Below are 27,891 nucleotides of genomic sequence, written 5' to 3'. Positions count from 1 at the left end.
TGTGAGAAATGTTGTATTATGTAAAGAAGGAAATATTCCACTAAATGCACCGTGGGCGAACAGAAGTACGCCACGTCTGGAAAGGCAGTATTTACATCACCTTGTGTAGTTATCAGGTAATCCTACATGTGAACAAGATTTCTGCGACGGAAACAATGGAATGTCTTTCATATAGAGGAGGAGGAGGAGGAGACATGTGCTCCGAGATGATATTCCTGAGTGCTGGAGCCTGCCTTCCTCTTGGTGGGATCAGGAAGCCCCAGGACAGGAGATAAGCAGCCGCCACAGTCCAACAGGGCCAGCAGTGCCGCTCCATCCAGATCACATTTCACCAGCGGGAACCGGACACATTTCCCCGTAGCATAGACCTGGTAATGTATGGGAGCCCAAGATTGTCCTGTATCAAATAAACACACCAGAGAGTTAATAATCACATAAATACAACACAGTCCACTACAATAAAATTGTATTGATCCCGAAGGCAATTTGGTTTAGGTAGGTAAAAAATGAAAACAGACATGCCCTGAGAAGCATAAACAACAATAACAATAAAAGAGCTGTTCAGTTGTGTTGAGCTAAAAGCACAATTGCTTTAAAAATACAAATATCGTGATTAATGTAAAAAAAATTGATAAAACAAATCAAATTTGCAGTTCATTATTTAGCAAGGGTTGACTATTTCACTTTACTTTTTCTGCTTATTTTTTCCAGTTACACTTTACTAAAATATACAAATACAAATATCTATAACATAATATTTAATATAGGTATTAATCCTTCTAAATACTGAGACCGTGAAACATGTTGGATCACCTGTACGATTCTCCCTTAGCTTTCTGGTGTAAATTAAAGACGCAAACTACCACAAGTGCCTCCGTGCACACATACTGTACATGCACGTTTGTTTAGGCATGATGCACACATACCGTACATGCACGTTTGTTTAGGCATGATGCACACATACCGTACATGCACGTTTGTTTAGGCATGATGCACACATACCGTACATGCACGTTTGTTTAGGCATGATGCACACATACCGTACATGCACCTTTGTTTAGGCATGATGCACACATACCGTACATGCACGTTTGTTTAGGCATGATGCACACATACAGCATGCTTCAATGTTGCTCTCTTCCTGCCGCCTCACAAGAACAAGAAGATTGTGTCTGTGTCTGTTGCACTATACCTGCAGATGTGCAGTGTTTCAAGTGGAGGAATGTTGCAGAGTACACACCAGCCAGCAAACAGGAAGAAAGGAGCTCCCACATTAATGATGGATACAGCATGCTACTGTAAATTCTTCAACTCGTGTGTCTTTTCAATCATACTGAGGAATTTCGCTTACCTGCAAACTTCCGTGACTGCCCTTAAAAACAACTTCTAAGCCTGCAAAAGCTGTGGGCCCAATACTGAGGGATCATTTGGACAGTGCTATTGTCGACAACAATCCGTTTCATTTTTACCAGCTAATTAGGTTGAATGCGTTACTTTTATGCCTTTAAAATATTTATCTATAAACAACTGTATTTCATCATCTCCAGGTCAAGGCATGAATTCCAGTTTGGCATCACCAAGCTTTTGAATACCGCTCCTCCCACTGAAAGGTCGATATCAGCTGATCAGAATTTACCTGGGCTTCCCCGTGCTGCCCTCACACTTCAAACAGCAGGTATGAAACAGCAGGTATGAAAAGCTAAGGTGTTACTTTTTTATTCCTGCTGCATCAAACACGTTCCTCGATCAAACGTCATGCTCTTCAAACAAGGTGTCATCTGCAGTTGTCCAGTTGGTTTTGATGTGAGGATGTAATGATGAAAAAGGATGTGCGGAGGCCATACAAGATTGAACCTGCTTGCCCGCCACCCTCTCTGATATCCCGGCACAATATCTCACAGCAAACCAAATGAAAACAGACAGTCTACACCACCCCGTTCTGTCTTTTCATTCATGGCAAACTCATCTGTCCATTGCAGCCACAACCTACAATCTGTTGCCTGCCAGTGGTATAGTTAGAGAGTCAATAGTTTAGAATGTTATTTTAGTATTCACAGATGTAGACACATGGGCTATTTGACTGCCATACCTGTGGGCCAGAGTGAAGGAAACCACTAATACAGCTCTAGCATGGTCACAAATCAAAACCAACTCTCTAATGGCCTACCTGTTTACACAGGAAATCAATCCATTTGAACTGTGTTCAATTTGCTACACCACTTTACTTGCGGGTTGCTGTTATTTTTTTTCCCCCCAAACAAAATTGGACGGCGTCTCTGGTTTCACTGCAGGGCCCAGCAGTGGAAGCCGGCACCTCACGCAGGTCCGAGAAAACTAAAACCCAGCTCAAGTCCAATTTGCTGCTGGTCTCCCCGAGGAGAGGAGTGGTGTTGATTTTGGCACTCACTTCCAGTCCCTACCAACAAATCCAGCCTTTTTTTCCAGACATGTTGGCTCAGGAACTCACTGGAGAACTGAGAGGGGGTGGGTGGGGGGGGCGAGGAAGGGGAAAAAACAGCGAGGGGGGCGCAAAACAGCCCCAGGGCTGGAGGGAGATATTGTATGCATGTGCACTCAAGCACAAGGTTTGTGGCCAGCTGCTTAAGGATTTTTCTGGGGAGTCAAGATTATCCACAGAGTCAATAGAGTGAGGGAGAGAGGCAGAGTCTTGTCTGCTTTCGCCTGTGCAACTCAATTCTGCTGGAGTAACACAGAGACACTGTCAGCTGCTTTTTATTTTTATTTCTCTCTCTCTTTTTTTTTTAAGACCAAGCCAGTAAGAAATATAACTTAACATTCACAAAACCAAGCCCGGGTGAGCACGGTGGCTCACGCAGGCTTCTGTCGGTCGACTTGTGCGAGTGCATTTTTAAATCCAACACAGCACAACCTCGATTAAAACTCCTCACAATTGTATGACCGAGTTCACAATTTGGGCAACAGTCCTGTCAGGGCTCACGCTCAAGCTCGGGATTATTCTCATCCCTCATTTTCTTTTATTGGACTCAAAGAACAGTGCTGTCTTAAGGGATGTGGTTATCTTTATGCCCCTTAGATTTGTAAGCTTTCATTTAAGATATTGGAGTGCGAGTGAGGCGCACGCGCACACACACACACACACACACACACACACACACACACACACACACACTGAGAGCATAGACCGGGAACAACATCCCCTCCTCCCGTGGCTTGAAATGGAGCTGGATAAGAGCGGTTGCCAAGGTCACAGCTCTGCATTTGCAGAGCCATGGTTGTCAAAGGCTGAAAGGGCTCAAGCCCTTGAAACACCTTCTGGCTAGCTGCTCCATTCTGCATGTGGTGAAACTGCTGAAGGCAGAGGAGAGTGGGAGAGAGGGAGCGAGAGAAAGAGGGAGAGTGGCTGGGAGGATGTGCGGGGGACAGGGGCAACGAGGAGGGACTCTGCATTTCACTGATACCAAACCCTACCACACCGTCACACTTGAATAATTGCGAGGGACCGGCTGTGGGCACCTCTGAGCCAGAATGTAGGCCAGAATAATACACCTCCTCAGGGCGTTCACTGCCAGCCCTGCGCTGGGGCCTTGACGGCAGCGCCATGGAAAGCCAGTTAGCAAAGCCAGTTAGCCACCTACAGTATATCTGTGAGTGCAGTTCATTTTTTGAAACTTTGACCCAGAGCTCCACCTTTCCCAGAGGAGCGACACATTCCAAATGTCTCAATTGGAACATCGCTCGCTGAATAGTCTGTTTCGCGTTGCTGCGCTGTGGACGGACAGGCCTATTCAGACAGCCTTTTAAAGGTTTTGTCAGACAGGAATTTAGATTGGAGTCTTACATGACCTTTCCCAGGGGTCACTGGTTGGATGTGTTGGAGCTTTTGTTGGCACACCTGGGTGATGAGGCCTTGACAGAGCTACAAGCTCCCGTTTCAGCTTTTTGTCCCGGGCTGTGACGGAGGCAGGACCTCCCTCCTCTCACAATAGAGGGCATAGAGTGGGGAAAGAATAGCAATGTCTTGGCTTCGGCAGGTGATTTTTATCAGACTTGTCGTGAGTAGTACAGTGTTTTAAGACAAAACATAAAACTCATACTGAGAAACAAATCAGATGAAATTAAAGCCCGGTGAACAAAGTATTTCATTAAACTGAGTTGCACTTGACAGATTTTTCAGAAAGTAACATTTACCGACAGTTTTGTTTTGTTTTTCTCTCTGACCTGGTCCAGGGCAGCAGTACAACTTGAGCCCACATTACTGCAGTCGGGGCTGCAGTGCTTTAATGGAGATCTGCTCCTGAGAGCAGGTACACAACTATCAATACTAACCTGGTTAAGATAAATGTGAAGATAAAGCCATGTAACTGTCAAGTACATTATATATGGTTTAAAAGGTTATTTCATGAACAGTGAGAAGGGCAGTGTGTGACAAATTATACGTTTCAAACGATACAAATGTTTGGTTATAAATCTCCCGTTTCATTGTGAAAGGTCCACTGCAGTAGTAGGAAGTAGTGTACCAGATGAGGAGTAAAACTGGTCATTCATGGGTGGGTCAAATCTGAGGGGTGCAGGGAGGGACAGGAAGTGGAGTGTGAGTGCAGTGTGAACATTTGACGAGGTCACAGCAATAAAAGTCAGTGTAAAGTTTGTGCAAACAAATGAATAGGTGTGTTAATATCATCTACTCGACAGTCTTAACCAGTGCTCAACTAGAGGGACCTCTGTCCGAAGTTTATCATACAGTTGTATACAAGTAGCCTACGGTGTTTATTTTATTGGCATTCATTAGCAAAGTGAATGGACTCCTAGACACCTAATAGCCAACCCAGCTTGCCCTGAAGGCTTCAGCCCATCGGTTTCACGACATGGAAACCTCGAGGACTACGCGGGACAGCGGTCAGCCACCTCGATCTTCAGCCGCGGCCGAGAGACTGGTAGAAGCTGCAGATTGGACTCAGAACTGAGTGAAGGTACCACACTTTTTTATGTTGAGGGAAAACCTGCCGAAAAAACTTTGGGCCCTCTGCATCCAAGCGTCGCATCAGAGTTTTTTGGTGCTTTATGTGTGTATGTGTGCCCAAGTTGAGTTTGTGTAACTTTAATTTATGGTGAAATTATGACATTTCATTTTCATTAACACATGTAAATGATCTAAACCTACAGTTGCGGCCAGAGATTAGATATGATTTTTTTTAAAGATTAACATAAAAAAGAACATTATGAAATGTCAAATGTCCGTTGATGGCTTCTCCTTGCACAAGATTTATATATATATATATTTACCATATTCAGTAAACAGAATCCTGCAGTGGGTAAAAACTACAAATTAACAAATGTTCCATATCTAATCTTAGCTATCTGACACCAAAGTCAGTGCAGATGTTACCTGCACAAACAAACACAGCTGAGTGAGAGAGTCTGCTCTCAACCACTAAGTGTTGTATTCTGCAAGGAAATCTGGGAAATCTGAAAATAGCCCAGAGGCTTCCAGTGTTATTGTAGGGATCGAGGTGGATGATGCCTAAACCATTGGGAAGCCACAGTGGGATGGTGTTGGACCGGGCTTTGTTTGGATAAATACGTCTCAAGATTACGTGGTTTGCCAATGTACAGCCACTCGTTTTCGCATGTTCAAACACGGGGGCTGTTTTTCTTTGAAACAGCGCAGGGTCGAAAAAAAAAGGGAGAACCAACCAAACTCAGATTCCACATGTTGAAAAAGTCCACCTTGGGGAGTGATGTATCGCCTGGAGTCGTGGCATTTTGTATGTGTGAGAAAGGAGAGTTGAGAACAAAACAGTAAATGTGGCCAAAATTTGAAAGCAACCAAAAATGATATAACCCTTTCTGATGCCGTCTGGTGTTCAGCTTGTGCCTAGATCATTGTTGTGACAGTCAAGTTTACTGCACACCTCAGCTAAACTATTTTTGGCAACGGACTCTCAACGTGGTTTACTTTATGAATGAGGAAATATTAAAATGTACCTGCAAGCTTCCGACAGCAGCAGACAGACGGGGCCCTTCAAAGAACTCACCCCCATTGCCTTTCTCTAAACATAGGGATCATAAAGGAAGTTCTCTTGGGCTTTTCATAAAGACAGAGTTCAGCGGGGTCAACCCCACAGCGCCACGTCCATATCACTCCGGCTTTCCGAACACCTGGCACCTGCTTTCCTCTTCTCTGAGCGGAAGCCACTTCTGAAGGGGAGATAAAGTGCTGATTGTCCCTTTCCTTCCGTCTTTTTTCGGCAGAAGTTGGAGGCATTGAAGTGATGCCACTTGCCTTTCAAGATGCCTCCCTTGTTACTCTTCACTGCTGTGGAGTCTCACTCCAAGTCGCCGCTGATTAATCGAAATGCTCCATCATTAAACATTGAGGCTCACGCGAATCGCCGGCGCCCCAGTGGAGCATGTAATGTCTAGGTGTCATCGTGCCCTCGCAATGGTGACTGGGAGCCAATTGCGCATGCCATGTGAAGATAGGGGATCTACCGCAACCAGTGTGGAACTTGGTGCCTATGTTCCAGATCTAAATGTACGGCAGCCCGCCACAAAGAGAGTTCAAAGCCTCCTAGACCCATATCTGACAAAGCTGCTCTCAGATGAGATTAAATGCATAATGAATATGCTTGTATGTACCTGCATGGGACCCCCCCTGCTTGTTCAGTACAGGACTACTATGATTAATAAGAATATTGGATAAGGAAGCTGCTGGAGCAGCCCAGCAAGGTTCACACACATGCAGCTGCAAGTGCCCCAGTTGACGTTATCCCTTTCCTGAAGTGTATATATTATATATAGTAGAATTTGTTTTAGGTACATTATGTTCTCTCCTGCTACCCTATATGTGTAATGGAGTGGCGACCTGCCCAGTGTGTACCCCTACTAATGGCCAGTGTAAGAAGGCATGTGGTCCAACCCCCCACAACCCCACACAGGATGAGCAGATAATGGATGGATTAATGTTAACTAAATGTGGCCGAAGTCTTTGAAATTAACATTCACGTTAATGGTAGTCTCAACTGAGAAAGCTATTTTTTTTCAATGTGAATAGCTGCATAACTTATTAAAATTTTACGAAAAGAATCAGAGGGGCGATGCATACCCTGCATGCACACATATATACAGTACTATATACAGTATACACGTGTGTATATATATACATATATATTTTTTCTTCAGCTTAACACCGACCCCGCTCCCCTCGTACAGATTAGCTCCAAAAGTTAATCATCTGTAGATACCCACCCAAGTAATATCCTCACCAAGTTCGGTTAAATCTGTCCATGTGTCGTTGAGTTATTATGTACATACACACACGCACACACACACACACACACACACACACACAGACAATGGTGAAACAATATCCGGCTCCTGGCTATGCCGACACGCAGGGTAATCAGTTATATAGTTTTGACATATTGGTCCAGCCCTATTTACTGTAGAGGTGATATTGCATTTAATCAGTGTCCAAGATGACTTTACAAAGTGGTGATGAGCATATTGCAGTCCCTTTAAATATCAACCTGTATTTGAATAACAAACAGTATTCATTCAAACAGATATTGGCATAGAGACAAAAGAGATACCACAACGCTAAGTTGAGCGGAGAGTTGGTGCCGAGTCTGTTGAGTCTCGGTCATCGTCTTTAAACAGACATTTCCCTGAAGGCAGAGAGTTTCAGAGCGCGAGCTCGCTGGTGGCTGTTTTGGTGTTATGGTTGAGTACAATGACATTAGAACATTGGTTTTGGACCTTTAAAAATAACTTGCCTGCGGTAGGTACTTGGAGACGTTTCCCTGTAATTTAGCTCGGAGCTCTCCACGTTATATGCTCTGCGCTGCAGGGGGAGAAAGAGAGAGATTCCCACTATTTAGAAAGCGAAGTGTGTGGCCGCGGTGTAGTCTCACCTCACTAGCAGTGCCCTGATGAAACCCAAGCGCTAAGACCAACATGGAGCAGGAAAAACTCTTCATAGTATCTACTTTTTTTTTTTTAAACAAGCTGTTTTAGGAGAAAACAATTAGAGAAAAGTGGGCCTCCAGTTAATACTTCCCAATTTCAGTTCATGTTTATCCAAATGCTGACTGCTACAACTCGCTGAAATAATGTTCTACTTCATTCCCTGTTTTCGCATCGCTTCCCGAAAAAAAAATAATGCTGACGTTCTGCAGAATGAATCACCTGAGAAAGTGGCTGCTCACGCACTTGTGCAAGTCATCACATTTGAGATACACATTGTCTCATGCTGATCTTAACAATCTTTTGCTTTCACAATGTGCAATCGTTCGTATGCTGAACTGTCTCGCAGCATGTTCCACACCGTGGGCAGCACCATCAACACTTGATGATTTATCGTGGAAGTCTTCCGACAGGTTTAAATACAGAAAACTGTTGAAGGACATGATGTTTTTTTTTTTTGACAATTAGTGGAAGCAAAGGGAGGGCTGGACAAATTGGAGACAGATGGACGAACGCTCGATTTTCCCCCCATCTGTCCTTTATTTTAGTCTCTCTCTGTAAGTCAGTGGGATAATTGAGTTGTGGTGTGCAAAGTCCTGCAATCTCAGCTGTCTGATAAAAAAAAGGGTAGAGTTGGGTGGTCAAGATGTCAGGTGAAAGCCTTGGCTGTGAAATTAAAGAGCCAATGCAACGGGATTCAACAATGAGTACAGAAGCCAAGAAAAAAAAGGGTGAAAAAAAAGAAGAAAACACTAGCCCCTATGAATTGTATGAGCTCCCCTGTAGTTGAATTATAGATCTGCTTCGGTGTGTTTGCCTGGATGATTGACAGAAGGGGTAGGCATATCTTCAGACCCCATGCCCCTGCCATGAAAGTGAAATGAAATCTCAATGTACCGCAAGAGCTCTGCAACTCTCAGCATCTCTGTGTCTGACTCAATGCCAGCGATAGGCAATGAAATCTCCTTATTTGACCATAGTGGCTTCATGCAGTAATAATCCTATTCCCTTATGAACTGTCGCGCTTGTGGGAAAAGGTCCCGACTGTACTCCTTGCCTATGCATAGCTGTCATTCACTGCATTTGTGCATGTTTTCCTGTGCCGCACCATTTTACATTCACGCCTAAATCTTCCTGGGACAGACTGAATAAATTCACTGCTCATGATGCATTTCATACTAGTTGTTTTTTTCCCCTTACATAGTTAAAGCATGTTTACTTGTCAGCCTCTTTTGCGACATCATGTCAACAAGATTATAACTAGTCCTCACTCACACCTAAAGGACACAATCTTCCCCCAAAAATCCAAAGTGGTTTGTGCAACACCAGGACCTTGTTCGGACGAATTAGTTGTTCAATCCTCTGGTAAAATCCTGGATTACGCTCTGTTTTCACAATGCTCATCATGTTGTCAGTGGCCGTTCTCCCAAGAACAATGACAGGATCAGTTGTTTCAGCAGGTTCCCCAAAATCGACATCCTTTGTTCAAGTGAGATCATCCTCACATGGCCTTAGTAATTGTGAGGGGAGTAAAGGAAGGTTCACCCTTGCTTTTACTTTTTCTTTTGCCGGGTAGAGTTTACACAGTTACTCCAGTTGTTCTATCTGGAGAAAGTTAGCAGGCAAGTCACTGCGGAAAACGCAAGGAATAAACTCATTTTTTTGGGGGGGGGGCGGGGGTGTTTCGCAGTAGCAGATGCACTTCCACTTCATTTTTCCACAAAATGTCGTGCACGCTTGGCAGGCAGAATTGCATAGTGGAAGCGTGGCTTACAGCGAATCAATCTAAACTCTGGTGATGTCATTGTTCATTAGCCATTACAGTGGGTAATCATTTACTTCTCGATGCAGACTTTTAATTTTCTAAAGCCAGCATTACAGTTGATGGGAAATTTTGATGAGGAAAATGTATCTATAGCAACAAAACAACATCAAGTTAGAGTTGAAATCCCCATCATTTCAGTCCCTGCTGATCTGGTTGAAGGTGGTTAGATTCCACAGCAGAACTCTCCTTGAGCAGCTACTAAGTCAGAAATACAACAGAGCAGCAGCTGCCGGTTTCTGTTTACAGTGCAGCCAAACCAACTTGGCGCGAACTCCTTGTGACAAATACATTGCAATTGACATGACTTCTTCACAACATCAACCATCCTCTGTTTTGCCAATTAAGTGCTATCAAAGTGAAGCGGCAGCGGCAAGAAAATGTTGCTTTTCACATTTACATTGAGTCATTACAACTACAGTATGATACTGTACATTAATAGAGAGAAAAAAGAAGGAATCGATCACTCACGCCCACGCCGAGTAAGTAAGTATCTTAATATGGGTTTCTTCAACAAAGGTGACTGTTGTTTGATTTTGACATCAAAAGTATGCATAACATACTAACATTTGGATTATTCTTTTAAATAGGATAACATATTTTTTGATTTAAGCATTACTCTGTCTCGCTCTTATGCTCTTGAATTTCTCATACTTTGGTTTCTGCCTGCAACAGCTGTGTGGAATCTTGTAAAAAAAAGAGTATTCATCCTTAAAGTTCAGTCAATCCGAGTGCCTGACTTCCTCCCTCACTCAGCGCATCACACTTCCGCAGGGCATACAGTATTTAATTTAGTCCAATCTTTATAAATCAGCAAAACCATTATTCTTCTTAATGGAGAGGAAATGTGCATAGCGTGTCAACTAGTGGTTAACCTCACAGAGGTTTCCCAGTGTTAATCTTGGAAGAGCATCGGAGCTTTTTAATAGGAAAAGCCAATTAAAAATCAGTTAACATCTTAGGATCCTGCCATATACCTTTTTTCCCTTTTTAAAAGAAAAAAAGAAAGAAAGAAGAGACCTGAATACCTTCCCTGTTCGCAGCAGTAACTGAAAGACCCATGACTGCACCTAATCTGCAAATTATATAAAACACAGGCCATTTCCCTATGTAATTCCGCAAGAAACAAAAGCACAGTTATTTCAGGGGAGCGGTTATTCTGCACAGCGCTGGCAGGGGCACGGTGGCAGCCTGAGAGTAGCCTCCCTCTCTCTCAGCACCATGAAATGATAATTTACATCCGCTTAGTGGAGCCGTGGCGCTCGGTGGTAGACAGCTGTATTTTTAATGAGAACGGGGAGATTTAATTACCTCTGTTTTAGTGGGCAAGACTTCTGCGGTGCAATGACAAGGGATACGCAGTGCAAGGGAGAGGTGGCAGATGATTTCTCCGCTCGCATCCCAGCAGTCGCCGAGCGGAGTGGAACTAGCTGGCACCGGGGCCGCAATTAATCCAAATTTATTCCACTACTGTACTAGGCTGATCTGAAGGAGACAGTGGAAACAGTCAAGGTGGTGAGTCTTCTAAAGAGAAAGAGGAAAACAAATAAATAGACGTTAAAAAACAGCTGCGATCTCCAGATACTTTGCTGACATGTACCACTCATATTCTAATGTGATTGTTAATGATCCAAATTTTCCCCCCAAGGCCTTGTTTTTATCGCAATAGCAAACCTCCTCAAGGCCACATCTGACATCCCCATGCTGATTTTCAGCTGCAGAACTCTACAGAGGTGGGATGACAACAGGGTATCAGATGCCGTTATCAGCCCCAAAACACTTCAGCACACTCCAGATAAACCCCTGCTTTTGCAGATTCATCACTTCTTTGCATATTAAGTCTGAAGCAGAAGTTCAACCTAATGTGCACTCTGTAATCCAATCAATGAGCGGCAGTCTTGTATTCCAGCGCTCAGTCACACGCGCCATGAAAAAAGCTCAATTGGTGGGACTGAGAGCTTATCACTGTCTTCATTTCAGCATCAATTGGCAGAAGAATCAATTTGAGCGCTATCTGGTATCTCCACACACACACACACACACACACTGTGGCATGAAGTTTCATTTTATCATCAGGGGTAATAATGAGAGTTTCTGAGAGCTGGTTTTGAAATTTAATTCTGTCTGAAAGGAAATAAAGATAAAGTGGGTTGTTTGGACCATCATGTCAAATCAAATATTCACAGAGATATCATGAAACAGTGATATCCGTCAGAGCTTTTTAAAAAAAACAACCCACAATGATGGTAACACAAATCAGTTAGCAGTTGGTTACACACCCAGTAGACGTGTAGCAGCACACGTTTCCGGCCACCTGGTGAATGTTAGGAGTTGGTGGAGACCAAAAACAGAGCTAAAAGTAGTGTGATTACTGGACAGGGTAAAAAAAACAAAAAAAACATTCTCTAGCTGCTAAATGCATTATTATGTTCACCAACATACTGTTGGCTTTTTTTTTTCTTGTGACTAATTGTTAAAAGCTGAGCGGTTTCAGTAGCCTACCATAAACCAAACACATAGGAGGCAGAACATACTCAACTTTTCCTGCCAGTGTTCTTTTTAGCACTGATGTGCACACACAATCTGAGTAGAAATTACTCTCTTTCAAAGAAAGTTCTCCATGAACTGGTGGAATCAGTGAGTAAATAACTCACAGTGCACAACTCTGTGTATCATATGCAGAAGCACTTTCATTAAGTTCCATGATTTAATCAGCAAAGTGATGGAAGTTGACAACAATACCACGGCTGCCCGGGGATACGGCCTGTATAGAATTCGTGATGCGCAATTATTTAAATGCAGTAGTTCATTTTTTATTAATTTGCTGGGTCTGGTAGTTCATAATTTAGGTCCCACAAAAGTAAAAATTCAGCTATGTAGCAATTAAGGGGATGTTCAGCAATGGAGCCCAAAATTCACCTCCAGCTAATGTTTATAATATTCAAATACCGCCATGGATTCCACTCCTCTGTATCATTACGAGTCCTCACTGCACGGCAGCTATGAGTCAAACATGAGAATAGTTGGAGGCAGTGTGTTCCTTGGGGTTTAGTGGAAATTAAAGTTTTAGAAATTGGTTCATGCCAATCAATGAAGTGAGTAAGGGGAGGGAGAGGCAAAATAAGAGAGCGATGCGGCAGGAGAAAATAATGAGGCCAAGAGTGCAGGAAGGATGAACCGCCATGATGATTGGAGTGACAGTGACTGAGAGGAAGGGGGGTGGCGGGGGGAGTGGGGGGCTGCTGGGCAAACCCCGACTCATTGAGTTCATCTTTAACTGTACCAAACTCCTCGGCAGCACTTGTCTCCTTACAAACTGCCAATCCACCCTAAGTGTCTCCTCGCTCCATCATCCGTCAACACTATATCCCATCCTCCCTCACACCCTCACCGCCACCATATTTTCTTTTCTTCCTGCCTCCCCTCTGTCGTGTCCCCCCCCCCCCCCCCTCTTCCTTCACTGTTTGGATTCAGGCAGACTTGAACTTCCCCCCTCTGTCCCCCAGCCAGCTATGAATCACATGGAGGCCAGGGACCCAGAGGCTGCCAGGGCCTCCTGATGACTCCCAGCCTGGCCATAACAAGTGGCTGACAGCTCTATTTACATAAGACCAGCAGGCAGCGGGGAGAACCAGCCCAGTCTACGTTACCGGCACACACATACACGGTGCAAACGACGGAAGATGTGTCATAATAACACTTGGTGGGGGTATGAATGAACGCCTCGCTCCAAATAAATACAGGAGATGCGCAGTCAATAGGTTTTATGGCCTCGGGGCGGAGATCCAAGCATTTGTTTTTTGGGAGTTTTTCCACATGAGTGCAGAGGGTGGTGGGACCCAGGGGACGGGGGGGCCTTTAGACCCCTATATCCGCTCCAGTCATATGTCTCTCATCACCAGATACCAAGGAGAGCAGAGTGAAGTAGAGCACTGTTGATTGATGTTTAGCTGTTATATTAGGACTAATGTGCCTCTTTGACCGTTAATTTGGACGTGGGCGCTGACCTCTCTTTGTTATACAAAACTGAATCTTTGGCTTCATCTCACATATAGAAATGTTTGATTTAATAAGCTAAACAAAGAAAGAATCTCAGCTTTAGCTCCAAGTATTATTAGGCACTTTCCCATTTCATGTGAGGACAACAGTTTTGCCGGTGTGTTGCTGCTTATTTACCCCGGTGGGTAGCTGTGGGGGGAGATGGAGAGCGTACACTATCTCTCCCAGACTGACAGCTGGGGAGAATATTTATGAAATAAACATGGGCCTGATGCAGTGCTCAGAAGCCTGCTCGACTGTGGCCTTGGAAGCCTCCTGTACCACCAGCCCACCACCCCTCTCTTTCTTTTCCCTTTCTATCTCCCTGCAATACACACAAACACTCCCCGGAGCTGTGGATACAAAGGTGCTCATGGGCCTGATGGGGTCAAACAGACTGTAAATAAATTGTAAACCCTTCTGTCCTGAGCTTTCTCTAGAGGACTGACTCTGCCACACGTGCAACTACAGTATACAACGCCTGCATCAGGTTTCTCTGTGGAAGAGCTCACGGCGCAATCATTTTTTGAATTACAAATTTTCAAACGCAATGATGATAAATGATGCCCCGGGTGCTCTTGACTGCTTATCAGTGCTGAAGACAAGTAGGATGGATTGAGTTCATGGCTGGTTCGTGACATACACACGCTCAGCTCTGCCCCTTCAGGTCCAAAATGTAATCTTTCCTGAAATAAGCTCCCAGCGTGTAAGCTAATTAATTCTTTATCATGAGACAGGTATTCGTAGGGGACATGATCGTCGCAATTTTCAAAGTTGAGCTGAATCTGAATAACGCTGACATTTTCCTCCCAAGAGCACCAATGTAAGGGAGGCTGTCATTATGTTTTTTCATTATAAATTACGGGTAAATACTACACAAATCGAAACAGACATTATTTTACATTTACTCATTCATCAGGTTACTTCATGTTATTTATGGCGATGACATCACTTTATAACTCACACTCACACAATTACACTTAAAACCAACCTGTGTTGAATTAATAAGGTACTACATGCTGGCTTTCCTCTGAGCAACACCACAGCAATAAAACAACATAACAGAAAGGATCGCGGAATTATTGAAATTAAATTAAAGTTGATTGTTTGTCAAATATGTATCCGCAATTTTTTGGTGTCCCATTAACTTTTCCTCAACTTGAAATTTAAAGAATCTATTTTTTAGATTCTGTGAAAATGTAGGTAGATGTACTTTTTATCTGCGCTTCTCATATTTCAATGGCAAAAATCCTGACAGGTGTTATCTTTACTTTGCCCCAGTTGTTTTCCGACAGATGTTGTACACCTAAAGGTGCATGGATAAGGTTGGTAAATACCTCAGTTAAAGTTTAAAGATGCATATCCTCATTGTCAGTAGCACTTTCGCTCTGAGACAACATGTGTTGGTAAATGATAGTGTTAAGACACTTGGCAGGCTTCTTGTTTGTGCTGTTGAAAGGCTAACGGTGGTTATGCATGTTTTATTAGCAGCCTGCAACTTACTGCATTTCTGTAAAGTCGATAGCGAGCCAAAGTAGAAGTAGCTGTCTTTAATGAATGTAATGAAAAAAATGCTAGGACTGTAAATATGCAATTGCTCCATACATTTTTTATACAACGTAATCAATAAACATTCAATCTTTCACAATAGCCAAGAACAGACATTTCAACAGCCAACCAATTGGCAGTAGTTTGTTTTAATCACGGCCTTGAGACATCGAGAAATCGAGCGACTAAATCACTTTAATATGCATCTAATTCCTAAAACTGACACACACACACACACACACACACACACACACACACACACACACAGAATAACTCAATGCTTCACAGGCATCCAAAACTCTGACTAATGTCCTGAGCAGCCTGGACGGTTGCTAGGAATAACACCCCCGGTCACTGTGGAGCATTGGCCCCCGTGTGCCATTATTCCCCTCAAACGACCGGAAAGAAAAGTCACTTGCTGGAGTAACGGCTCCCCGGACAGAGAGGCTGTCGTGCAGACTGTGAAATAGACACAGGTCGGTTGTTCGCTCATGCTGCGAGGAAGAAAGAGCACCAACATCCTGCTCGAGTGCTCTCTGCATGTGTGTGCGTGTGCGCGATTGGCAGCGAGGGGTTTCTTTTAACGATGGATCCGTGATGGAGGGTGTCCCTCGCTTGGCTTGCATTTCCCTCCACAAGCAAAGGCTCAGCCGGGTAAAAAAAAAAGAAGCTCTGAAATCTGTTCAAATCCATCCAGATTCAGTCCTGTGGTTTGAATGCTTTACAGAGGCAGTTAAAAAGACAAGTGTTGCTTTTTGCTATTAGTCCCATTTGGTAGAAATTCCAAATGATTCACTTTTTATTATTATCATAGAGTGAGAAATGTGCGCAGTTACAGATGTGACCTCTGTTTGAATTGTCTGCACTAATTTGAAGATTTAAAGTAACAGACACACTATCAGAATAAGTGACCTCACTACCTGACTCATATCCTCAAAACTCAGCTGTGACAGTTATTTCCTCAGTTACATCCGTAGTGTTTACTTTAAGAAACTGTTACTGCCAGACTCTTGTTAAAAAATGGGAGTGGTAGCCAAATAAATGTGAATCGTTCCCTCCATACTAATCTCTGGAGGAGGTTCAATCTGCCACAGGGCTAGATTCAGCTTTTACACCGAAATCATCTCGTCTGTATGAATTCATCCAAAATGACTTTATTTATAAACAACATTATGCACTTGTAGTGCCTAAGGCAGGATCAAACTTTGTTTGGTTTTATGTAGCACGAACTGTATGTTTAGGCACTCACAGTTCTTGGTTGTACTTGAACAAAATTTTCATTATGTCCTGAACAGTATCCACGAGTTAGAATATTCTATGAAATAACAAGCTTCTCCTCGTGCTACAGTATAATCCAATTTGCAAAAAAATATAATAAAATAAAAAACAACCCGAGAGGGGGAGTGGCCAATGCAAAAAGTTAACGAGTTACATTGACTCTTGTTAATGTAACAAAGTTGTTTTTCTCCACCTTTTTGAGATCATTCCTCTCCATTACCTTGTACTGATTCTGTCGTGGTGCTTTATTCTGTTCAAAGAGTTCACAGGCCATTTCATTTATGTAGCTTACTATTGCTACATAAAAATCGACGAATACATACTTTTTATTTACTTTTACTCATTTTTATGGGTTGTATGCACAGGCTGGACAGCGTTCGTCCACTGTATAGAGACAGGATTTAATGTCAGTTTGTACATAGGGCGTGATGCTACTCTCACCCAGGAACTGCATGTATGCACTTTATCTAAGATGTTGTAGACTTATAGACTCCATATAGCCAACATACTGTAGTCTCCAATGTGCACTGATTATTCACACAATATTTACAACACCCTTTGCACAATACCAACCAGACCATAACTGTGTACACAGTTCAAAGTACAAAGATTGAGCTGTACATCGATACTATAATTTTAGAATTTATTCACTTGCCTATACATACAAGCAGTATTTATTTAACATTATTATTATTATAATTATTAATTGTATATAATGTAAACTTCATGCATGTATTCCATGAGTCATGGATACACAATTCAGCCCGAATTATGCTCTTCTACGAGGAAACATTCATTATTGTAATTTTTTTTACATTTTTGGGAAAAGTGAGGACGAGCAATGCAGTTAACGGCAGCCCGTCTCGAAATGTATTTAATGTTGTCAAAGGATGTCATTGTGCTCTCTCGCTGTACTTACAGTCCTCACTAGTCTGCTCCAATTTGATGGGAAACAAGTGATATCTGTCCGTCACAGCAGCAGCCGGAGATACCAGTGATAACTTGGCATCCGTTCCAACAGTCACCTGGGAAATATTTCCTGTTTCACCCTGTTCACCCCTGTTTATAACTGATTGATATGTTGTGACCACATTCACCTAATATTCCCATTCACTTGGCTAAAACCGCTCACAGTTCCACTGTCAGTTGGCGCACCGTAGAGTAATTCTTAGGCTTATCTAACCTGCATGACTCAACCTTCTGACAACCATCATCATTCATTCCACCTTTACTCAAAGACAGGCTCATTCTTCCATTTATTTTCTTTTTTTCCTGGCTGAAAGCTGCAGATTATACCTGTAGTGTTCAGTGCTTTCAATATCAAAGTGGAGAACTAGTCAGCACTTATGTCCTGTCAGTCTGAACTCACATGGACACAATCCTGCAGGCCACGAGTTATAACTATTACTTTGTACTTTACTCTACCACTGTAACGATCTGCTGCAGTAATTCATTTTGCAAGGTATTGCATCATGATCAGTGTTAGCATGGATCATAACAGCCAGCCCGAGGGGGCACTTGGCTCCTGCATTCTCAGCTTTGTGTCATTTTTTTTGACCACAATAAGGCTGTTGCCCAAATGAATGTGATGAAATGACACCAGAGGTCCACAAGTGGCTGCCACAGACTCAAAACACATTCATATTGGGTTGTGCTATATTTCCACAGATGGAAACAAGTTTCTTACCTCCAAAAAATTGTTTTCGACCTCCATGTTGAAAATTCCACTGATAGTTGTCGTAGTTGTATTTCAGTAGCATAACATACTGTAAGTATGACCCTAACCCTGGTCGTGATGTTATATTGCATGGAAAGATAGTAGAGTGGTTCTGATTTTCTCCTCTAAATCTCAAGAAAAAAAGTGAACAAAATAAATTCAAAAAGCTTTGATTTTTGTTACATTGTAATACGATTGAAAGCTGCAAAACAGCTCCTAAATGGACCTTATGTGAGAACATTTTGTCAGGGGTCATTCAATTTACCATCGCTGAAATGTTAACAACAGCAGACTTAATGATTTACATTGAGAATTGAAAGAACAGCATATACTTGTAGGTGCAGCTTGTGTCTTATTTTCTATTTTTAAGTTGTACTGTAGCTAAAGCATGGTCCAATTAGGAAACCGTGTGTGTGAAGCATGCAGATTTGATTGTGGCTCAGAGGCCTCTAACGCTGCAGGACACGGGGGAGGTGGGGGCGTCTCACCCTGGCCCAACTCCAATTACACTGCTTCTAAACTCCTCACTGTAAAATTTGCAAAGCAATTTTTCTGGCAGGAGTAAAATAACCAACACAGGGGAATCTCCCTTTAAGAAAACCTAAGGGGGCAAAGCAGTAAATTTCAGCTACTTTTACAGCGGCGTTTTCAAGATCTGAGGAAATTGAATACAGCGCTGATATAGTCTGGACGCTTATTAAGCCCAGCCTTTTGTAATAGGAGAGAGGCTTGTTCTATAGTAGGTAGACTTGCCAAGAAAGGGTGATTTCAGTGAAGCGGCAACACCAGACCAAGAAGTGGAAAGACAAGAGGATTACTCACTACCTGAAACATGATGGGGACAGGAGTATGGCCACGTTCCAAATCCTTTCAACTATGCTCTTTGCCCCGGTTGTAAATGTTTATGAATCTAGTGATTTGACAATTCTTTGGGCAATTCACAGTTGATTTCAGCTCAAGACTAACAATGACGTTACTGCAGTCACGAACTGGAAATGTTTACCTTTGAAAACATTAATTGGGCTGATCTAACAGAGCTTTCTTGTCCGTTACAGACGTTAAAAGTTTTTACTGTTCAATAAAGAATAATTGGGGTGAGGCGAAGCTAGTGTTGCTCACCAGTCAAAGTGACATGACTAATATTAAAAACACCTTTGTATGTATTTTTTCAGCCCTGCCAAAGTAAACAGTCCCACTTATTACTAATGACTTCAAGCTGTTGCAGCCCTTCAAGAGATGCATTTCTGACACTGATGTAATTTCTGGGCTTTGCTAACACAGTTAATATTTGAGGGACTAGATTTGCTTGCTACAGAACAATAACTGCTGTGTAAATCTATTTACAACGATTTATCCGGATATTTGAATAATCTAACTTATTTTCTACTATTACGGCATATTACATTACTTGACTGGGTTGCACAAGTGCATGTAAAAAAACCATAATGTGTTTTTTGTAACTTCTAGCATTTGTGTCCAATCACAACATATCTGCCAAAAAAGTTTTAATCCTTGGTAAATGTAAATATTACTATTTAGTTATTATTAAGTAGTTGTATTCAAATTTGACATATACTGTCCTAATTTTGTGAAATGTAATTTTAAAATCATCCCACTTTTGTGTCAGCCATATTCCATGGTAGCCAACTCGATCTCAATTGCCAAACTAATGGTAGTTTCTGGCCTTAGCTATGCAGTTACACACATCTAATCACTAATCTGTATATCACTAATAGCTATATAAAAACCCCTTTTGTGTAACGTGTAAACCCCCATCCAGTAAAGACTTTAGCACATTGGCTGGGTTAGCTTACAAACAACTGGTGCATCCAGCACCTGGTCATGAACATTTTCCGGAATGGATTTCCATTCCCTTTCTTGTTTCCATATTAACAGTTGCATTGCTGTGTGACTGCAGGTTTTTAAGTAAGAGTAACTAACTTACATGTTCACTGCCTAAGCTTAGCGTGTTTGGTTGTGGAGGAGCAGGACGTTATGACAGTGAGCTCAGAAGAAAGGGTTGAAGGCGTGGAAGATTATGGCTAGCGCCACTCATTTCAGGCCCGGAGGCTTTTGCAGGAGGGAGCTGGGAGCTCGTCTCAGGTGGAATGAGGTCATAGCAGTCATGTGAGATGGGGGTAGGTGGGGACGGAGAGGGAGAGCGGCTCCATAGGTTATTGTCCCATGGCTGCTCCTGTTCTCGGATATGCATGTGTGCGTGCACACTAGTCAGCGAGTCTGCAATAGATATTAAGGACCGTGGGCTGTATGTATCAAACGTCCGCGTGAAATTTTCACTTTTACTCCTATTCACAAACCTAAGAATAAAGGTTATCAACATTATTTTTTTACCTTTGATAATGGTTTATAGTACTCATCTTTTGTCACAATAGAGCTTGTCTCCAAACGTCATTGGTCAGTATTAATAGTGTAGCTGAGGCGATATGTTTAGGAACAAACATAGTAAGCGTTGTAAAGGTGCCCTATTCTTCACACTCAGTCAAGGACTTTGTAAGCTTGGTCTTTTACACATTCTTTAAAGTAGTTATAAGATGATTCATAAAGATTGGGTTGTCGTTTTGCTGGATGAGGGTCAGTTCCCTGTTTTGCAATGGACGTATTAATGGCTGCACAACAGGCATGAAAATGCAGGAAATGAAAATAGTTGTTACTAAGCATGCAGGCAGATGTGTGACTCCTACAAATGTATTATGTCAGTATGCATCCAACTATCCATAAAACCTATAATGTCTAACATAGATTCATAACGACTTGCTGCTTAAAAAATAATTTTCCAGACCACAAAATTTTAAACATGAAAAATAAAACAAACCTTAAATCATGGAAATGGAATAACATACACTTTGAATCGACGTGACAAACTTAAACCCTTGAAATTGAATAATTTGTATGGAAAATAAATATTTTTTTACGGTTTTAAATTCTACATTACTAAAGAACTTGTCAACATGAGCAATTGCAGTGTAGCTTTTCATGCCTTTCTTTTTTACAAGCAGTAAAGTAACAGTCTGGTTAAACTGTACCAGAAGCCTCGTCTTGGGAGTCTGCAGAAGGAAGTGAGCTCTGCACATCTTCCTGAAGGCTCCATAATGCATCCTGCAGGCCCAAACATAAACCATACAGCACACGGCGCACAACCCCAAAGGACATGTACATCTTGAGATAAGAGTCTGAACAAACATTTCAGTTTTTCTTTGCTCAATTGTCTATTTTTCAAGTGTTTATTTTGAGCAGTTTTTATCTAGGGTTAGTGAGTCGCCTCTATCCAGAGGATGTTGTGTCTCTGGCTCCTTCCCAGGCTTGTTTCTGCTTACATTAAGTGTCATAACAGGCAGGATATGATGACAACGTGATGGGACGTGCAAACCCACTGACTGTAAATCTGTAGTGTGTCACAGTTAATAGTAATAAGTGTTCATATTGATATAAAGATTAAAACTGCCTTCATTTTTTTCACTTATATTTAGACACTTTTTCTATACATACAGTAATCCTTTAGGCCTGAAAAGAGACCCTCGTTTGGCTTTACAAAAGACGTGAAATGGTTATTTCCTCACCTGATATCACTTTACAGGAAGAGATCAGGTATTTCCCCTCCAAAACCCGAAGGTCGAAACACGAGAAAGCTTTTTGCTGAACGCGTTGTTCATATATTGTTACATACTCATCGGAAACAGTTAAGAGTGAAAGAGTGAAAAAAAGAAAAGCTGATCCAGGTGAAGTTCCCATAACTATCTCAGTCACAGTCGACACAGTACATTCGAAGACAGTCAGTGTTTGAAGAAGATGGGAAAAAAAGAGGAGAAAATTCAATTGAACTCATCCAGTTGATTTGCCCTTATTGAAATCCTGATGAGCACTTGGATCAGGCAGCAGGATCGTCAGCTGGGAAGTGTACCGGAAAGAAGAAAAAAAAAAAAGTCTGAAACTGTATCTGAGACACACCTGCTCTTTGCAGGTCAGCTGGCCTGTGAAAATCAAGCCTCTTTTCATTGGCAGTGTATAGAAAATCACACCGTGCCTTGCGCAAAACCTCACAATAAAGGCACCTCGAACAGAAGGCCGGATTTGCTCTTTTGACCCTTAAGAATGCAACACTCCGCGCACAGTGACGGTTTTCATCAAAGGAACACTGGCCTGCTTTGGAGACTCGCCCTTCCGTGGGAAGATTGACGGTGAGACACAGTCGCAACACGATCTGCTCCACATCCACTGGTGACAATGTCATGGCCCATCATTCGTACACAAGGTTCATGAAGTTTGCATGTCGGGTCATTTGTCTTGTTGATGCAAAAACAAAAAAGGGACCAAATAACTGAAATTTTAATAAGCCACGCAAGCGGCATGGATTTATCTGTTGGTCAAACACGTTGGTGAAATATCTCAATATCTAAAAGATAGATTAATGTGAAATTTTGTACAGACATTCATCGTCCCCAGAGGATGAGTCCTATTGTTTTTTGGTGATACCCAGATTTTTCCTGTAGCGCCACCAGTGGTTTTCATGTGGGTTTGTCAAAAACTGATGAGACATCTCACTCGGTTTGTGCCGTCATTAATGTCTCCCTTGGGGAGGAATTATAAAAACTTTAATGATGTTTAAACTTTTCCTGTAGCGCCATCGTCAGGTCTATATTTTATCTGTTTAATATTTCGGTTTATGACTAAGAACCTGCAAAACCAATTGTATCCCATCAACCTGATTGTGTTCAGTGCTAATACTAAATGGTAACCTGTTAACACACCAAACAAAACAACATTATTTCTGCTTAACATAAGTATAAGTATTGTCACACTGTTAGATTTTAAAAAAATCTGGATTTTGTGAACATGTTGAGGTTTCTCCGTTGAAAGGTCCACAGTACAGTAGCACAGTGCATCATTACACTCAGTGTAAAACCTGCAGAAGGTGATGCAGACTGCGATAAACCCATCAAGTCCAAATTGCACTGTGGCATGGGACCACACTGTCGAACAGACCCAGACCAGCAAATGTCTCATCATCCAGCCCAGCCACAAACCACACATTGATGATAATGAGTCTCTGTCAGTGGCATCCAGCAGTATTGAACCAGATCCTGTGTGTCGGGGGAGCAGCTGAAGCGGAGGCACATCCCCTATACCTCTAAGCCCTGTCACCAGCTTGCATTCAGGCTCGGCTGATTAAAACTGATGGGGTGACATGATTGTGACCTGTATGGATTTCTGACGCTCCTAGCCACACTGCCCGAGTACATGTGTCTTTTCCTTTTGACAAACCCACCTGGGAGCCCCCCCGAACTGAGCTGCAGAATGCATAATTTAAGAGGGAGCAGGCAATCAATACCAAGAACAGTAACGACATGGGAGGGACAGAGAGAGAGAGAGAGGAAGAGAAAAGAAGAAGCAATCTAAACTTCCCAGCTATGTCCATCAGCAGCAGTCGTACGTATTAACTTCTAATCCCAGTGTGAATTTCCCATCTTGACACGAAACTTCAGCAGAGCACAATAATCTCCTTCAGGAGTTCAGTCCAGTATCAGTCTGAAGGAATAACATGAAACAATACCATCCTGCCCTTGCAATGTTTGACATCCGATTCGAAGAAACCTTTAACTTCATATTGCATGAAAATGAATTCACTGCTTTCAGCCCAACACCTTGCATTAATTCCAGAAGACTCATTGACTATGCGGCATCAAATACAGTTTTGAATTAGAACAGATTTTGCAGCTGAATTACCATTTTAGTGATTAAATTAATGTTTTAAACATTGACATCTCCCAAACAAATCCATTTCCACCATCCTCCCGTCAACCTCTTACGAGGCTACTGAAAAACTGTTGTTTTCTCAAGATTAAGGGGCATTTCTCACATAGCCGCCAAAAACAACCTTAGTATAGTGGGAGCCAAACCACTCAAGGACAATGGGGAAAAAAGTAGAGCTGCGTCTACATTTAGCGTAATGACACATAATCACTCGAGTTATTACTTCTGGCAAACTGCAGTACACACCAAGTACAATACACAGTGCACATACTTAACCCCACACGGAGCAGTCCAAGTGGCTTGAAATAGTGGCGTTTTAATGAGTTGGATTTTAAGTCATTATGGGTTATATGATAACTAGACCTACCGTCTAAGGTGGATTTGAGATATGTTGTGTACTTTAATGATGGTTTGATGATGGTTATTAAATGTTGCCAGTCTTTGATTACTTTCAATTTTGACCCTGAATTGCTTTATCAGGCCCAATAAGTTTACTTTAGTTCATTTTCTTTATGGTTGAGCTTAGGTCTCGTTGTGTTTTTCCCGTCATTAAAACTTCTCTCTTCAAGACCATGCTGTCAGGAGAGGAAGACGTACGTGAGTTCTTCTCTCCTTGTGTCCTGTTCCAATGTGGGATCCCTTGACCTAGTTGACTGAGGTTGTACGTCCACACTGACCAATTCACATACCCTGGTCCTGCGTGTTGAGATTGGTAAAAAATATTTTTAAAAATGGATAATCCATTGCTGTTAATTTTTTCATTGTTGTCCAATTAATTTCCCTTTCATTTCATGGCTTATTATCATACTGTGTTCATCGGTTTTGCGTGTCACCTCTAATGACCTGAGGGGGGAGGCAGAAGCAGACTCAGCGTAGCTGGACCCGGGCCAGAACACACTTAACGGACCTTTGTTAAAGAACAGCGTTACTACTATGGTGCAATGGAAAACGTACCATGGACATGCATGAATACTGTTATGTATTCGTACTATTACTCAGTCCTGTGTATTTTTGAAGTACAGGAGTAGGGCAGGATATTGGTAAGACTGGCCTAAGTCTTTTGAACAGAGCATGCATGGCACTTTGGGATAATTGGAACTATGCAGAGACAGTCTAGATAAGGGGCTTATAGGACTGAATAGGTTGAATCGAAAAGGCTGAATGAACGACTTGCCTCTGACTCTGTCTTGATTGACACTCTAAATACAGTCATGATGGGGGAGCTGGAGCTTCAGCTTAGGGAAAGCTTCTGCCTAGAGTTTTCCTGCTCCCTTGTTTTTAATTAGTCATCCTGAAACCTGTAACTGGAGCTGAGGCTTGAACAAATTTAATTGCTACATAATAGCTAGTTTAATATAATTTTGGAGCAATAAGGATGGATAATTGTTGTCGCCTGGCGAAATAATGCATCCTGTGTCTTACTTTCTCTCCCTGCCCTCTTTGTAGTATTGGAGCGATTTCTGCCAGGGGATTTCTCTGTGGGCACAGATCTGCTCCTGAGTGCAGCATATGGGGCTCTAGCTCCATCAAAAAACATTGCTCCAGAAATGCATTTCCTCAGTAATTCCCCAGTCCTGCAGACATACCCCAATTAGAATTAATTACAGTATCTCTCTCCAGGCTGTGGTTTGATTCCCACACATGCCCAGGATGAGCTTAGCGTGCCATATGCAATTTGTTATGGACAGTTGTGGCAAAAGTTGCTGCGCTGATTTGAGGAACTCGCGCTCTTGGCATGTCTATTCAAGATTTTGATTGCTTAGCATGTTGTACCAAACTATTGGCAGACTGCAGCACCATCAGCTATTTGCCTGTCATAGCTGTCAAATGTCTCATTACTCCATGTCAAGTCAAAGGTGTATTCATATTTATGTCATGAGACTGCACTGTATGGGAAATGGTGGTACACCCCATTATTTATTGAAGCGACTGTGACAGACATTGTACCTGAGCAAGTCTGAAAAGTGAAAAATAACATTCCTCTCCCTTAATAAGGCTGTCTTGTCAAACATTTATGGGACAGAGAGAAAACAAGGGCAGAGGTGTACGTTTATTGACATCATGATTGGGGAAGGCTGTCATAGGATATGGGTTAGGGAGAGTACCAAAGAAAAAATCAGGCATTGTGTTTGGAGGAAGTGCTTATCACTAAATTGCCCCGGGGTCTTTTCAAAAGAGCAACAGGCTGTGTTTCATGGTGTTCTGTGTGTGTATTTGTGTTGTTGTGTGAAAACTATAACCCATATCCATTACTTGGAAACTGTTTCCATTCAATTCCGGATTTCCATTATTTGAAAAAAAGAAGAATGGACACCTTGTTATGCAAAATGCCTGCATACAAATTATTAATAATTTAGTATTATTATTTTTGTGAACAAATGTGTATTTTCTTACACATAATAATATAACTATAAATACATAATAATAATAATTGTGAGTATACACATATGGCCATAAAGCCTTTATATGGTAGAGTAATTTAATAATGACAATACAAGCTGGCAGCAAAATGCTATTACATGTTGCACTACAGACATGTAATCTACAATAAATAGCAGAAGTGGCACTGTAATTGTAAACTTGTCAGATGTACAATATCTATCCAATAAGATGTACTAAACAGCGAGTTAGTGATATGAGCAGCTTTTGTAATTCTGATACATAATGCAATGAATGCATGAGTCCGTCATTAGCACAACTGTTGCGGCAATTTAGCAAATGAGGCAAACAGGAGAATAAAACCTGTCCCAGTTGGTGCTTCAGTTATTGATACAAACTCTAATTACACAATTATCAGGCAAATGGAGCTGGGTGTTTGGGGGGCACACGGTGGAGTGCTCTGAAAGCCATAATTGGGATCTAATGGTCAGGGGCCGCTCATTAATTGACCCCTGCTGATCTGCGCTGAACAGAACCGTCAATAGAGGGCTGGTAACTATGCAACATTCACATGCGCGGAAGCACTGTAAATGAAGACAGCAGCAGCCGCTCTATTGGACCTGTTGTCAGCTGGGGTGGGATGATGATGGGGGACGGGTTGTTCACACCCCGTCTCCAACCCCATACCCGGCCACAACGTTACCAGACAATGAGAGGAGACGGCTTACACCCAGCAAGGCTTTTTGAAACTAAAGATTCCAACACCGGGTTGCATGTCTGTGCCAGCAGTTAGGCAGAGTGCCGACTGAGCCCTGGGGGCTTTGGCCAAACATAGGCGGTGCCCAGAGGTGGCGTCCATTCACTGGTTAGCGGACATTTGGGAGGCAAAGAAGTTGTGGCAACCACTACTGCAATGATGGACGATGGAGACAAATGCTCTCAAATTCCTTGACCCTTAATGCAACATCTTTTTTTAAACACTATATGGGGACATAGAGGGACAGAGAAAATGGATGTGGGTGCAGTTCACGATGTCCCAGTCAGGAACTGGCCCTATTGACCAGGCATCAGTCCAGCATGCTGTCCAGCCAGGCCATCAAGCAGACAATTGAACAAAGTGTTTGTGAAAAGGCGTCAGCAGGGGACAGCCTGCACCTGGGGCTGAGCAAACTTTTTTCATGCTTTTCAACAACTTGCCCTCTTTCTTTCTGGTCCCTTTATTTTTTATCACCGGGGGGTATAACACACTTTGAAAAAGAAAACATTTCCTACCCGCTCGCCTCAATACAACCCTTTGTTTTTTTCTCTCTCGCCACCTCCTGTCGTCAGAACTCTGTTTAACAGTCCGCTGATAATGCTCCTTTTTCTGATCATAAGTCCACAACTGTTTCTG

General features: G+C 42.4%; 1 long non-coding RNA gene across 1 annotated transcript; it reads right to left on the bottom strand.

The window, feature by feature from the left end:
• LOC118291285 lies at positions 1–27,891 on the bottom strand. Its single transcript, XR_004786596.1, has 2 exons — positions 27,771–27,891; positions 1–397 (listed from the first exon to the last, which is right to left on the bottom strand). It is a non-coding gene; the product is annotated as an uncharacterized LOC118291285 (long non-coding RNA).

This window comes from Scophthalmus maximus, chromosome 21, assembly GCF_022379125.1.
Source record: "Scophthalmus maximus strain ysfricsl-2021 chromosome 21, ASM2237912v1, whole genome shotgun sequence".
Lineage (NCBI taxonomy): Eukaryota > Metazoa > Chordata > Actinopteri > Pleuronectiformes > Scophthalmidae > Scophthalmus > Scophthalmus maximus.
This window is presented reverse-complemented; position numbering and strand designations above follow the sequence as displayed.